Here is a 14,487-nt window from a genome sequence, read left to right as displayed (position 1 = left end):
GTCAGAACACAAAGAAGAGCACGTCAAGTCCAAAGACAAGGAACCTGCTCATCAAAGTAAAAAATTACAATTTCCAAGAAAGAATGTAGCCAGTATTAAAAAAAAACATGCCGAGGATACTGAGGACACAACTGAAAAACGGAGAGTGGGCCCAGACAATGCTAGACAGCGCAGCAGAAGTGACAATAGCTCGCAAGATCCTGATGAATCTTCTGGAGACAGTGGACACGAATGAATACATTCAGGTGGAAACTGCAGACACCAGAGTTAGCAAATCCCATAAATTATACGAAATAACATTGCGTATAGAGGGGGAGAAGACTAGGAAAGTAAGGGGTCTCTTTTGGGACAACCTTTCGAAAGGCTATGACATCCTTCTAGCTGAGAAAGACTGGCCACCAGGGTTTGTCAGGGACTGCCCTCATGGCGAAGAAATGATTATGCCTGCCTTCTCAAATCATATTCCAATCCATAAAAAATATACATTGGCAAGAAAATGGGCAGTGGCCCAAGCTCCTGCATTATATAAAAATCATGTAGGATGGGATGAGGATTCTCCTCCCCACAAAATCCAATTAAAAAATCAGCCCACTGCACAGAGGCAGTACCCAGTTAAACAAGAAGCTAAAAAGCAAGTCAGGGAGATCTTAGATCAACTTGAATACCAGGGGGTGATTGAAACATGCACCTCACAAATGAACAATCCTTTGTTTCCTGTCTCCAAGCCAGACGATTCATATTGTCTAGTTTTGGATTACAGACACTTAAACTCCTGTTGCAAAACATTTGCAGTACAAAACTCACACAGTGCATTACTAATGAATAACATTGTGCGCAAAAAATATAAAACGACATTAGATATCTCTAATGGATTCTTTTGTCAAAACATTGCACCTGAAAGCAGGTATTTGACCGCTTTCTCAATAATGGGGTTACAAAAAACACTTCTGTCGACTCCCACAGGGATTCAAGAACAGCCCAGGATTATTCTCAGCAAGGGTAACAGAGTTACTACAAGTATATGATGATGAGGCATTATCTTATGTCGATGACATCTATCTCACAGACGATGACCTGGAGACTCACTTGAAAAGAGTGAACACCATAATACTTGGGTTCGCAGCTGAAGGGTACAAATTCAACTTTAAAAAGTCACGAATTGCTCACCTGACTGTCCTGTTTTTAGGATATGAATTATCAAGTGAAGGCAAGAGCCTAGCAGACAACTTCTTAGAGAAGTGTGCTGTACTCCAAGCACCAAAAACACTGAAGAACTTACAATCAATACTAGGTTTCCTGAATTTCGGAAGAACATACATTCTAAATTATGCAGAGAGGGTTAAACCTCTCTATGAATTAATAAAACCTGATTTCAAACCAATTAATTGGACTGAGAAACACACAGAAATTTTAAGATCATTGCAAACAGACATGTTAGCTAAAACAAAATTGCAAACACGCGAAAACGTACGCAACCTTGTAATCCGAGTCATCCCAGGAAGATGCGGATTCACGTACCTGACCTCTAATGAGGGAGAAACGGTACCAATAGCTTACAAATCTCACTTGTACACACAAGCTGAAATGAAATTCAGTTCTACTGAAAAAATTCTAATAGCGGTTCAAACTGCTGTAGCAAAAGAAAGAGCCCAAGCCCAAGGCAGGAAGATAACTGTTTTAACAGCAGAATCAGCCCTTGAGGCATTAACAAGCCCACGCAATCTGAATGCAGTGGCATTAGATCCAAAATGGATACAATGGGAAAATTCTCTTGCTGCAGAAGACGTGAAATACTGTTTTGACCCAAAAATGAAAAAACTAGAAAATCTAGAATATGAAGAAGAATATCCTCTGCCAATCGAAATTCTGCCTCTTGAACAGTACACATGTGTAATCTACATGGACAGATTTGCACAACACTACGATGTAGAGAAAAAATCCTACAACGCAGCGTGAGCGATTGTTAAAGGTCGCTGGTGCTTTGGTAAATTCAGACCAATAGTCACCAAAACTGAATCACTCAGAAACTGTTCAGCTCAGCGAGCTGAAATAAGATCTTTAAAGATGGCGCTTGAAAATGCCGATCGTGAATTCCCGACGCTAATAGTGTGCGATTTTCATTTCTGCGTCAGGTCTTACAATAATGACTTGCAGAACTGGGTTCAGAACAATTACAAAGAAGACACAGGTGCCTCAATAAAGCATAAAAAGCTTTGGGAACAGGTAGTTCTTTTGCAGAAAGAACTACAAAAGACTCACGTGATACATACACTGAGTCATCAACGTGATGGCGTTCACGTTGCAGGGAATTCATTGGCTCTCAGAGCTACAGCGGAAGCGGTTCAACCGGCTTCGGTAGCCACGAAAAAGCGTTCTAAAAAACACATTGACGGAGAAACCATGCTGGCGGTAAAAGAGTCTTTAAAAGGCGACTATGCAGCATTACCTCTGAACTATCCACTCAGTAATACATACATAATTGATGCAAACTCCGTTACTTTTGCTCAAATCCCTGGAGTGGGGGATAGAGTAATTCCAAACACGAACAGGAGAGTCTTCTTGATTGAAGTGGCACACATGGGATTGGGTCTAAGGCACCAAGAGATTGTGAAATCTCAAAGAATTACAATCAGAATACTGGTGGCCGGGGATGAGTCTGCAACATTACAAATTTGCAAAGAGTTGTCCGGACTGCAACAGAGATCGCAGTCGCGAACCGACTGGAGTATTGCCAGGACCCCTTTATTAGAAAGCATTAGGCTATCTTTACGCAGAAATCCAGTAGGAGAAATGCGTCCCCATAATATTTAAGACTAGATTCACTTAAAATCTAGACACCAGCGCTCTGCTGATGCCAGAACTGTTATACAAAGATTTGCGAGTCTTTATCGGCACATACGCAATTGGCATGCTACATTCTGACCAGGGTCCTGCGATTAGCTCTCGGGCTAACAAGGAGGCCATGGCCAGCATGGGCATTGCATTGCGGTACTCTTCTCCATTCCATCCTGAGGGAAATGCGGTAGTGGAAAGAAAAAAAACGGGACATAAAGCAATCTATAACGGCGAGGGTATTAGGTTCGGGTGATGGGTGGGTCAAACATTAAACAAGTGTCCAACGTAGTCTTAACAATCTGCTAAGAAATTCTCTAAAAGGTCTCACTCCCTACGAACTCTTGTTCGGTACTAGAATGCACATTCAGGATCTAGATTGTCACACTTCAGTGGTAGAAGAAAAAGCCTTTGATATCAAAGACCGTTTGGCTGTTTTACAGGACTTAAATGAGACAAGAAGAAGTCTGAGTAATACAAAGTTAAAGCCAACAGCCACTGAAGAAAAACCACCTGTCCCAGCAAGACCTGTCTGGATTCCAAAGATTGGGGATCTGGTCAGAGAAAAGATTGCGGTGAAGAAGGAATTTGGGCCTTCTTACAGAAAAGCAGTACCTGTCTTAGCTGTCAGCAGAACAAGATCAGTAGTACTACCGCCCCTTGCTGGTAAAAAGGAGAACCGAGTTGTATCCATCGACCTGGTAAAACCACAATCATGTGGCCAATAATAAGTAGTAGGCCCAGTGGACTCCCAAGAAACAGCAGAAGACCAAATCTTGCTACAATCCAAGAGGTTCAAACTGAGAGACTAATCACATTTGATAAACCTACAGTGAACAAAAAAGGACTATGCAACAAAGCCATGGAACTTGTGCCTCTTGAGACCCAAATTGCAACAGTTCGTCAAGAAACACCTGTCTACAACGATGTAGCATCAGACTATGCTAATGAAACAAAGAAAGATCCAAAGACTATTGAAAATCCGGAAGCAATTCCAACAATTGACAGAACTGCATCTGGCTACTTCATCAATTTCGATGACTTTTCTTAAGATCCAAGCGAGCATGAAGAAACGCCAGCAACAAAAACTTTCAAAGACAAAGTGACTGATCTTTTTCACCAACTAAAATAAATATATCGGATTTCTCCATGGATTGAATTTTGGATTGTGTTAGGTGTACTTTTCCTCCTGCTTTGGCTCATCATGGTTCTATTGAAGGAAAATATAGTACAATCAACACAGCAAGTCAGAACATCAACTTGGTCCTAAAGCCTCACACATCCTCTCACATCGAGAAAAGAGAACTGTCATCAGTGAACATCACAGCCAATCCAATACCCGGTGGGGTAGCATGGGACAAAACGGATTATGAAATTTATGGCCCGATTGAGCTCTTGAAATATCCACACCAGTTTAAGGTTTCCTTAAGTGACTTTGTGACACCAAGTACTTTCTCTGATGATTAGGACTTTGAAAACATTAATAATATGATGTCAGATTTAGTAATGTCAGCAAAATTTACAGAACATGATTTACAGGGTTCATCAAATTATGAAGAGTTATATTGTTATAATCATTTTAGTGATCACTATTTGCATAAAACTGCTCAGCCCTAGAAATGTTTTTAATTATAACCAATGGGAACATTGTCCAACTCCGCCAAAAGGCAGCTCGAAAACATTTTATGAGAAAATCCAAATCTTCTCAGGGTTTAACAACAGTGATCCAGAAACGTTTTATTTCAAAATGTTAAATAATACAGGAATGAAAACAATGTTGACAAATACTAAATTGATTTATTCTGAAAAGTTTTATGACAAAAAGTCTACATTTGGTTTTAAATTTTGGAAAAACAATATTGAAACAAAAACCATCTGGGGTTCAAAAGAGTGGCAGGTACAAGGTCTAGAAGCATTATTTAGAGCCTGCATGATCCCAGAACAGATAATATTCCTGAATGACACAATTCAACAAACTACTTGTCTTGGCCTAGCTAAGATAAAAGACTTAAACAAACCGTCTATTCCGAAGCCGAAACCCGATAGTAATAGCACTACAGATGTTGAGATAGACGTATCCTATATTTTACACCAAAACCGAACAAATCCGGATTGGAAAAAATGGTTGATCTGGCCCACAGATACAAATAACGGTCAAGATAGATTCCTGAACAAAACACAGGGGTTTAAACAGAACAGGCCAGACCCTAGATACTCCCAGAGACAACATCCAGGGATAGTTACAACATACAGTGTAGGGAAACTATGCCTTGAGTGGCTACAGAAATCCACACTGGCTGAAATTAAGCAACACTTGACTTTACTTAAAGACGGTGCTGACTTGCCTGATTTCATACTGGGACCACGCAAACAGCGTCAAAAACGTTTCATAGCGGCCGGTATATACGCTGCATACAACGAAGCTTGGAAAGAAACACAAATTGAAACAGCAGAAAAAATACGAGAAATTGATCGTATTAATTTGGAAAAATCACTTTCTGTAGTGGACAATGGGTTAATGACTCTGTCCTCCAGAATATATTCACTGGACAGCATTGTATTATCTGCTATTGATATAATAGAGCAGGACTTACTAATGTTACAACATGGTCAGTCCCAATTACGTTCTATTGTACAACTTGACTGGACGTTGCAAAATCTGCGTTCAGGCTACGTGCCATGGCGTTTAATCAACACAACGTCATTATTCTCTATCTTTAACCTTACTGATAAACAAATCAGTTTGGCACAAAAAGGAGCAGACTATACGATTCTGAGCATTGAAAAACTTGAGAGATTACCATTGACAATGTCAGAGAGACCTGTCATTGAATGGATAATACACGGAACAATTACAATTCCGATAACTTTCCAGTTTAAATATTGCCAAGAGTATATACCAGCAGGCCAGTATGAAAGGTTGGGTAAAGGATACATCAAATCAACCTGGGATTTACCTTATACACACAAATGTTATAGTGAAGGAAAAAAGGAGGTATTCCTTAGTGGTAAAAATTGTAAAAAATCACTAAGTGGTACACTTCTGTGTCAAGGTATTAACTTGCATGGAGCCTGCGAAGGGTCTTCAAATAACCTTTCATGTCACCTGCATGGCACTCCTGCAAAACAGATGAAGCCATTTTTCAGACAGCTTTCCAACGGCAGTTATGTTCTAATAAGTAACCACAGCTGTTGTGGCATGGTGCCAGGAAAAAGCCTATCTCGTATCCGTCACTTCCAGGGTCTTTTGCTGTATGCAAGTATTGTATCCACACAGCAATCCAGACACGGAGGCTGCGTTGTGGCCTTTTTTTAATATCTCTTCTATTCGAATTAATACTTTAAGCAGAATGAAGTCTATTCTTTTACAGACAACTGTGCCTTTAACCTAGTCCAAAGAGACGTATGAACTGCAAGTTGCAAGGACGGCGGCAGAAATACATTCCCTATTATCAACAAATTGCCCCGTCCATTTCGTAGAAATGTTAAGTCAAATCCTAAACATGTCTGATACCAGTGGCATCGCACATGCATTTAAGACAGTTTTTTTGGGACTGTTAGCACCCTTTGAAACAGTTCTGGGCATCTTTCTGAATTTTGTCCATTCTGTCTTCGGCGGTCTGCCTCTACTTTTGGGACTCGTAGCAGGAATTTTATTTTTGATCCTTCTGCTTCGATATGGCAAGCCAAGCCACAGACGAGACTCCAGCAACAATGGGAGAAACGATCCTAGTTATACGCTACCGGGACCGCATAACTAAAGTCCTCGGATTAGCCCGGCTAAGAGATCTGAATACAACTTGGTTTCTTTCATTCAGACCAATCTGGCAAGATTGCATCTTACCTGTGCTTCGATGTATGCTATGCGGAGAATAATGCGTGTTGGACATCTGTCTTACACTACCATCAGCAGTACCAATGGATATCGATACTTTGCTAGGTCCTGTAACGACTCATGCATCGTGTTGTCCCCTGCGGCTACCTATTTTAATGACGTCATTCGTTGAGACTTCACCACTACGAGTAGGTGGCGGTGGAGTACGAGATGAAAGCAGCACCACAGAGGTACAACCTTCTGTGAGCATTGCTGATACTGACATCTATGATAGCAATCATTCTCACATATGTACAATTTCAGCATTTTCGAACTTGGTCGAACTTTCACCTGATGTTGTAGACCAATTTTTTGTAAGTCTGTCTGATATGATGTTCTACCCTGAACAACGTGAATAACTTTTAAAAACAACGAGCACACAGCGTTCCCTGAACTCTGAATTCGGCCTTCAGTTTTGATAAACAAAAGCTACTGAATACATTTGGAACTATTTTTACCCCTGAAAGCAAAATTATTTTTCTTTCACTTCCAAAATATTTACCCTTTTTTTTCTGGCACATGGTACTCTGCTTAAAGTAGAACTATTCTTAGAGAACAGAGCTTCTATTTTAGGATAACTAGAGACAATATTTTACCTCAGCCTCTAGCACAAGTACAGCATTTGCATAAATATGTGATGAAATGGTCTCGACCTTCTTTTCTGTATTCAGAGCCATTTCATGTGTAATTTTCGCAATTCATTCAGCTGATATATATATATATATATATATATATATATGCATTTAACTGAATGATAACACTGCTTGAAAAGCGTACAGTACCAATACTCATTTTCATGTATTTACCATATACCATTTCAAATGCGAATTATGTATTTTGGGGTGGGTTGGAAAACACACATGCATCGTTATATGTTTAATATTGCTTAGTTCTTAGTAATGATGGACATTAGTACGTGGAGTGGGTGTTGTGTTTCTATCTAGGACCCTAATTCGATATTCCCGATTTATGCCCTTATATGGTTATAATACATAATATCCGTATAAAGGCATAAGAATCATATCCATATTTAGTAATAGCCCATGCAGTCCAAATACGGCAAGGCTACTCCCCTAGACTCCTAGAAAGTACAACGCGTTCTTTAAACAAACCAAGCCTCCAGCAGCCCAGGAAATCCCCCTGCTCTTGTTTTGATTTGCACAAGAAAGAGTCCAGAAAGAACTGTTAGTTCATATTGACGTCCTTATGTCCAACCTTACGTCAAACCCGGCACCTTTCAGGTATAAATATACCAACGTTGCCTTAAGCAAAGACACGGTGGTTTGGAGCAGAGTGGCTATCTACTTGCCCGGAAGCCCAGCTGATGCGAGAAGCCGAAGGAAGCCGCCCCTCCCTTTTGACGCACTGAGAAAGACGCTGTCTTTTTCTCCAGCCGAGAAAATCCAGCTCCGGTGTTTCCAGTCCCCCTTGCGGGTTGCTGGGAGATCGAGTCCTGAGAGAGAGATACAAGACCTCCCACATTCTATTACCAAGGTACGGAGCTGACTAAACCCTTAAAAGAATTCTTGATTCAGATTCCTTGGCAAAAACCAAACTTAACTTAAACTGCAACTTACTTACTCCTTTCCACGTATTAGGCTTAGGTCAGGTACACCGGGGTAGGCGTATTTAGAAGCACCAGTTGAGTACGTTAGTCAATGTTTTTATGTATGTATATATTTTATCTATTTTAAAGTATCATATGGCTAAGAAACCATATCAATGCTTTTACAGTATTATTTCATAATACTCCTTTTCCTGTACGCACTTTACTTTGTGATAGGTATTGCAATTGTGGCAATTCATTTCTCTTGCATGAGAAAGAAGACTGCTCAATAAATAACACCTTTTATTGAAAACGCCCGTCTCTCTATTTCTCTGCACTCTAGTGAAACTAAGTACGCACGATTGACTGAGTGAAATAACTGTCTATTGTTTTCACACAACTCTAGAGATACACTCTTTATTCTGAGGGAGCAAAGTTGTCATGTTTATGCGGTTGTCAGAAACGAATCCCTTCTTGTCTAAATCAGGAGAGTTAACTCTTTCCTGAACATTCGAGAAAGTTTCTAGTGACCTCTGAGCTAGCTGGCAAAACTAATCAAGTATAATATAGTCAGTAGAGACCTAGTCGACCTCAGTCCTACGTCTACACTGCTGTTTATATTATTCCAATGCGCAGAGCCTATTGGGAATATAGGAACTACACTACAGTTACACAGCTCATCCTGACATTGAAGCAATGTCAGACAAGGAATTACTTAATCAAATACAAGAATTAATAGAATTACACAGTTAAACCACAACTGTCTGCTGTTCCTGAAAAGGACTCTATTAAATAAAATCCTACATCTTCTTAAAAAACAAGTGGGAAAATAACAAACAACATTCAAAAGAGAAATATTCTCAATCCCGAGGTAGGTGTCCTCAAAAGGAGCCCCTGAAAGGAGGTATAACCTCAGGAATAGGGATAATTTGAAAAAACCTGACCGGTATCAAGATACTGATGCACATTTCTCTCGTACCTTTCAGATATTGTCAAAGACAAACAAAAGAAGAGGACGGCCAGATAAAAAAGAAAAACATGTGAAGTCCAAAGAAGATCAACACTTTCAGAAAAACAAACCAAAACCTCAATTCACCAAGATAAAAGCAGCAGGTCTGAAGATCAGACATGCCGAGAATTCTGAGAACACAACTCAAGAATGGAGAATGGGCTCAGACAATGCTCGACAATGCAGCAGAAGCAACAATAGTTCGCCAGAACCTGAAGGAACTTCTGGAGACAGTGGACTTGAATGAGTACATCACAGTTGAAACTGTAGACACTAGGGTTAGTACTCCACAAAAGTTATATGAAATAACACTCCGGATGGAGGGAGACATACCAAGAAAAGTGAAAGCACTTTTTTGGGAGAGACTTTCAAAGAGTTATGATATACTTCTAGCAGAACAGGACTGGCCACCAGAATTTGTCAGGAAGTGACCATATGGCGAAGACATCACTATGCCAGCCTTCTCCAACCATGTTCCAGTTCATTTAAAATACACTTATGCCAGGAAATCGGCAGTCGCCCAAGCCCCAGGATTAAATAAAAATCATGTAGGATGGGATGAGGACTCGCCTCACCACAAGATCCAGTTAAAAAATTAACCAACTGCACAAAGGCAGTATCCAATTAAGCAAGAAGCTAAAAAACAGGGCAGGGAGATCTTAGATCAACTTGAATACTAAGGGGGTGATGAAACTTGCACAATCCTTTGTTTTCTGTCTCCAATCCTGACAACCCATATCGTCTAGTTTTGGATTATAGACACCTGAACTCATGTTCAAAAACATTTGCCGTGCAAAATGCACATAGTACAGCATTAATGAATACCATTGTGCTTAAAAAAATATAAAACCAAATTAGACATTTTAAATGGTTTCTTTTGTCAAAACATAGCACCTGAAAGTAGGTATTTGACAGCTTTCTCAATAATGGGAACCCAGTGTCCCTTTTGTAGACTCCCACAAGGGTTCCAGATCAGCCCGGGGTTATTCTCACCAAGAGTAACAGAGTTACTACAAATTTTTGATGACGAGGCATAGGTCGATGATATCTATCTGACAGATGATGACCTGGATAGGCACTTGAACAGAGTCAATACCATTATATTGGTCTTCGCCTCTGAGGGTTACAAATTCAATTTTTAAAAAATCAAGAATTGCCCATCTCAATGTCCTTTTCCTAGGATATGAACTTTCAAGTGAAGGAAAAAGATTGGCAGCCAATTTTTTAGAAAAGTGTGCGCTGCTCCAACCTCCAAAAATGATGAAAAATTTACAGTCGATTCTAGGTTTCCTGAATTTTGGAAGAACTTACATTCTAAATTACGCAGAAAGGGTTAAACCTCTCTATGAATTAATCAAACCTGATTTCAAAATCAAAAATTGGACACAAGAATACACAGAAATATTGCGTTCACTACAAGTTGACATGTTAGCAACAAATCACTTAAAAACACGCGTAAACGTACGCATTCTAGTGATCCGAATTATTTCGGATCAATGCGGATTCACCTACTTATCTTTTAATGAAGGTGAAAAAGTACCAATTGCATACAATGCAATGAAGCAAAGCGGAAATGCGCTTTACTTAAACAGACACATTCTGACAGCAGTTTAAACCGCTGTAGCAAAAGAAAGATCTTTAGCTCAGGGGAAACGCATAATTGTCATGACTCCAGTACCAGCCTTAGAGGCAGTTACAAAAGCGAGCATTCTGAATGCAAAAGCTTTACATCCAAGATGGATACAATGGGTTAATTCTCTTGCTGAAACAGATGTTGAATATGTTTTTGATCCTAATTGAAAAACAGAAGCATTCCTGCAATACGAACACGAATGTCCTCTACCTACTGAGATTTTCCCTCTTGATCAGTATGAATGTATAATTTATACTGACGGATCAGAACAACCCACAACAGAAAGTAAGCTGGCTTGTAGTGCAGCATGCGTGATGGTTAAAGGTCGTATGCACGATGGTCACAAAAACACAATCTCTAGGAGATTGTACCGCTAAGCGAGCTGAACTACAAGCAATCAAATTGGCACTTGAAAATACGGTCCCCAAATTCCCCACACTTGTAGTGTGCGATTCTTTATACTGTGTTCAAACATACAATGAATATTTGCAGAATTGGCTTCAAAATGGTTTCAAAGATGCAAAAGATGGCACAATCAAGCATAAAACGATTTGGTAACAAGTAGTTCAGTTGCGAGACAGACTACAAAACACTCACGTGATACACACACACACAGAGTCATCAACGTGATGGCGTTCACGTTGCAGTGAATTCATTGGCTGACGAAGCCGCAAAGGGGGATGTGCAAACGGCTTCCATAGCTGCGATCACTCGTTCAAAAACGAGAATAGACAGTGAGATAATATTGGCTGTCAATGCTTCAAGCAAAGGCAGTGGTGCAGCGTTACCTAAAAAGTTTCCACTCAAATACTCATATATAATTGATGCGATCAACGTTCGGTTTGCTCGAATCCCCGGAGTGGGGATAGGGTAATTCCAAACATGGAACGTGGATTAGGACTAATCCTAGCAGCACATGAAGGGATTGCCTCTGCCCATGCAGGTGTTTCCGCCACAGTATTGTTATTAAAACAGAGATATTGGTGACCCGGCCTTAGGAAACAGACCAATAACTATGAATGTGAAATATGCCAACGGATGGAAGTCTCTTAAGTAAAACGACCTACGCAGACACCCTTGTTAATTTCAGATTAACCATTAGCTTGTGTTTACTTGGACCACTGCGGTCCCTTGCAAAGGGATGGTAACGATAAATATATCATGGTCGCAGTGGATTCGTGTTCAAGGTACCTATGGATTTGGCCTCAGCGCTCGGCTGATGCTCGAACTGTTATAAAAGATTTGCGAGTCTTTATCGGCACATACGCAATTGGCATAATACACTCTGACCAGGGCCCTGCATTTAGCTCTCGAGCTTACAAAGAAGCCATGGCCAGTTTAGGCGTAGCATTGCGGTACTCCTCTCCGTTCCATCCTGAGGGAAATTCGTTTGTGGAAAGGAAAAAACAGGACATAAAGGAGTCTATAACAGCTAGGGTGTTATGCTCGGGTGATGGGTGGGTCAAACATCTTTATGGGGTCCAACGCTCATTAAACAACTTGCCAAGAAGTGCTCTAGGGGGACTCTCTACATATGAGGTCCTATTTGCGACAGGAATGTTGGTCACAGATCTCTAATGTAAAGGCATAGTGGTGGAAAATAAACCTTTTGATATCAAAGATCGCTTGGCTGTCTTACAGGACTTAAATGAACCAAGATCGAAACAAAGCAACGTGTTCCTGAAGCCAACCACCCCTGGGGAAAAACCAGCCGTCCCAGCAAGGCCTGTCTGAATCCCAAAGCTTGGGGATCTAGTCAGAGAGAAGATGGCGGACAAGAAGGAATTTGGGCCTTCTTACAGACAACCAGTACCTGTTCTAGCCATCCACGGATAAAGAACTGTGCTGCTGCCGACCCTTGCAGGTAAAAAGGAGAAAAGATTTGTGTCAATCGACCTCATCAAACCACACTATGTGGCCGATACTAAGCAGTAGGCCATGTGGACTCCAACCAAGTAGCAGATGCACTCCTCTAGCTACTATCCAAGAGGTTCAAACTGAGAGACGCATCACCTTCGAGGAGTCAGAAGTGAGAAATGAAGGACTAAGCAACAATGCTATGGAACTTATTCCTCTAGGGACCCAAATAACAGTTCGTCCTGAAACACCTATCTACACCAATGTAACACATGATCAACTGGTTCCAGCGATTTGAACGAATCCTGATGCAATTCCAACCATTGACAGAACTGCCTCTAGCTATTTCATTAACTTTGATACATTTTCTGAGGATCCCAGTGAACATGAAAAGACGCCAGCAAAAAGAACTTTCAAAGAACAAGCCCAATACTTTTTTCATCAAACAGCAAATATCAGAGGACTACTGTTCATATTAAAAAAACAAGCTAAGTCACAGATATTGGAATGTAGGGAAGACCGGAGCGGTAGATGGTTTATATTAAGAGTTTCCATAGGGGGGCATTCCTATCTCCCTTGTGGGGTACTATGGCCCAAATCAGGATGATCCGTCATATTTAGACATTATTCGATCCCATCTTTTAGACTTTCTGGACCCCGTAATTTGGGTCGGGGACTGTAATATTGTGTTAAACTCTTCGTTAGATAAGTCACCAAACCCAAGAGCTACTGTTCCCTCCAAGTCACGGCAACTACTTTTAACATTGATGACGCAGCTAGGGTTAGCTAATATATGGAGGGAAAGGGCGGGAGATCAATTGGGGGTCTTGTTTAAAAATCTAAAGTATAAACACAAATCTAGAATAGACTATGCTTTGTTCAGTTACAGTCTCAAAGACTCAGTCAAAGACATGGTCTATCTGCCATCTCACCTCTCCGATCATTCCGCAATTTCTTTTAAATTGATCCTTACACGGCAACATCTCCATAGATCCTGGTCTTTCAATTGTACTATCTTGTTAGAGGATGATGAAATCAACTTTCTCCGTACTGAGACTAAGTACTTTCTCGAGATAAACTTACATTCAACTAAGGCTTCCATCGTCTGGGATGCTCTGAAAGCCTTCTGGCGAGGCTGTATTACAAATAGAGCCTCGTATAGAAGGAAGAAATTTAGTGATGCCATCACGGACTTAGAAGTAGAGATGAGCAATATAGAACACAAAGTAGGTATTCACATAGACTCTAGTGAAGATCGCGAAAAATTAGATTCTCTCAAAAAACAACTGGAATCTACTCTTCAAGAGAGAATTGCCCCCGTAGATGGGAAGTGAGTACAATCTCTCATTTTGAATTTGGGGAAGCAGCTGGCAAGTTACTTGCCTGGAAAACAAAATCTAACCAGATGCGAAATTACATAAAAAAATCATGGTAGAGGGTGAGACCTCTCCCCGCCTATCCAATTTGAACATCGGTAATGCATTTTGGGATTTCTTCCAAATGATATATAAGGAAGACATCATTGTGGATACTGTAAAGAGTAAAACTTGGCTAGACAGGGTCTCCTTACCTAAACTTTTAAACGAGCAAAAGCTAGGATTGGAGCTTGAGATCACTGATGAGGAAGTCAGTAAGGCTATCTCTCAGTCTAAACGAGGGAAGGCCGCCGGCCCAGACGGTCTACCAGGGGAGTTGTATCGCTCACTTAAGGAGGTTATTATTCCTATTTTGCTGAA

The 14,487-nt window shown here is 40.6% G+C and overlaps 1 protein-coding gene across 4 annotated transcripts in view; it reads right to left on the bottom strand.

Annotated features, from left to right (window-relative positions):
- The window catches only part of TDRD12 (tudor domain containing 12), a 3,388,409-nt gene that overhangs the window by 1,778,382 nt on the left and 1,595,540 nt on the right, over positions 1-14,487 (bottom strand). The gene's annotated exons all lie outside the window — the stretch shown is intronic.

Source organism: Lissotriton helveticus, chromosome 12 (assembly GCF_964261635.1).
Source record: "Lissotriton helveticus chromosome 12, aLisHel1.1, whole genome shotgun sequence".
Classification (NCBI taxonomy): domain Eukaryota; kingdom Metazoa; phylum Chordata; class Amphibia; order Caudata; family Salamandridae; genus Lissotriton; species Lissotriton helveticus.
This window is presented reverse-complemented; position numbering and strand designations above follow the sequence as displayed.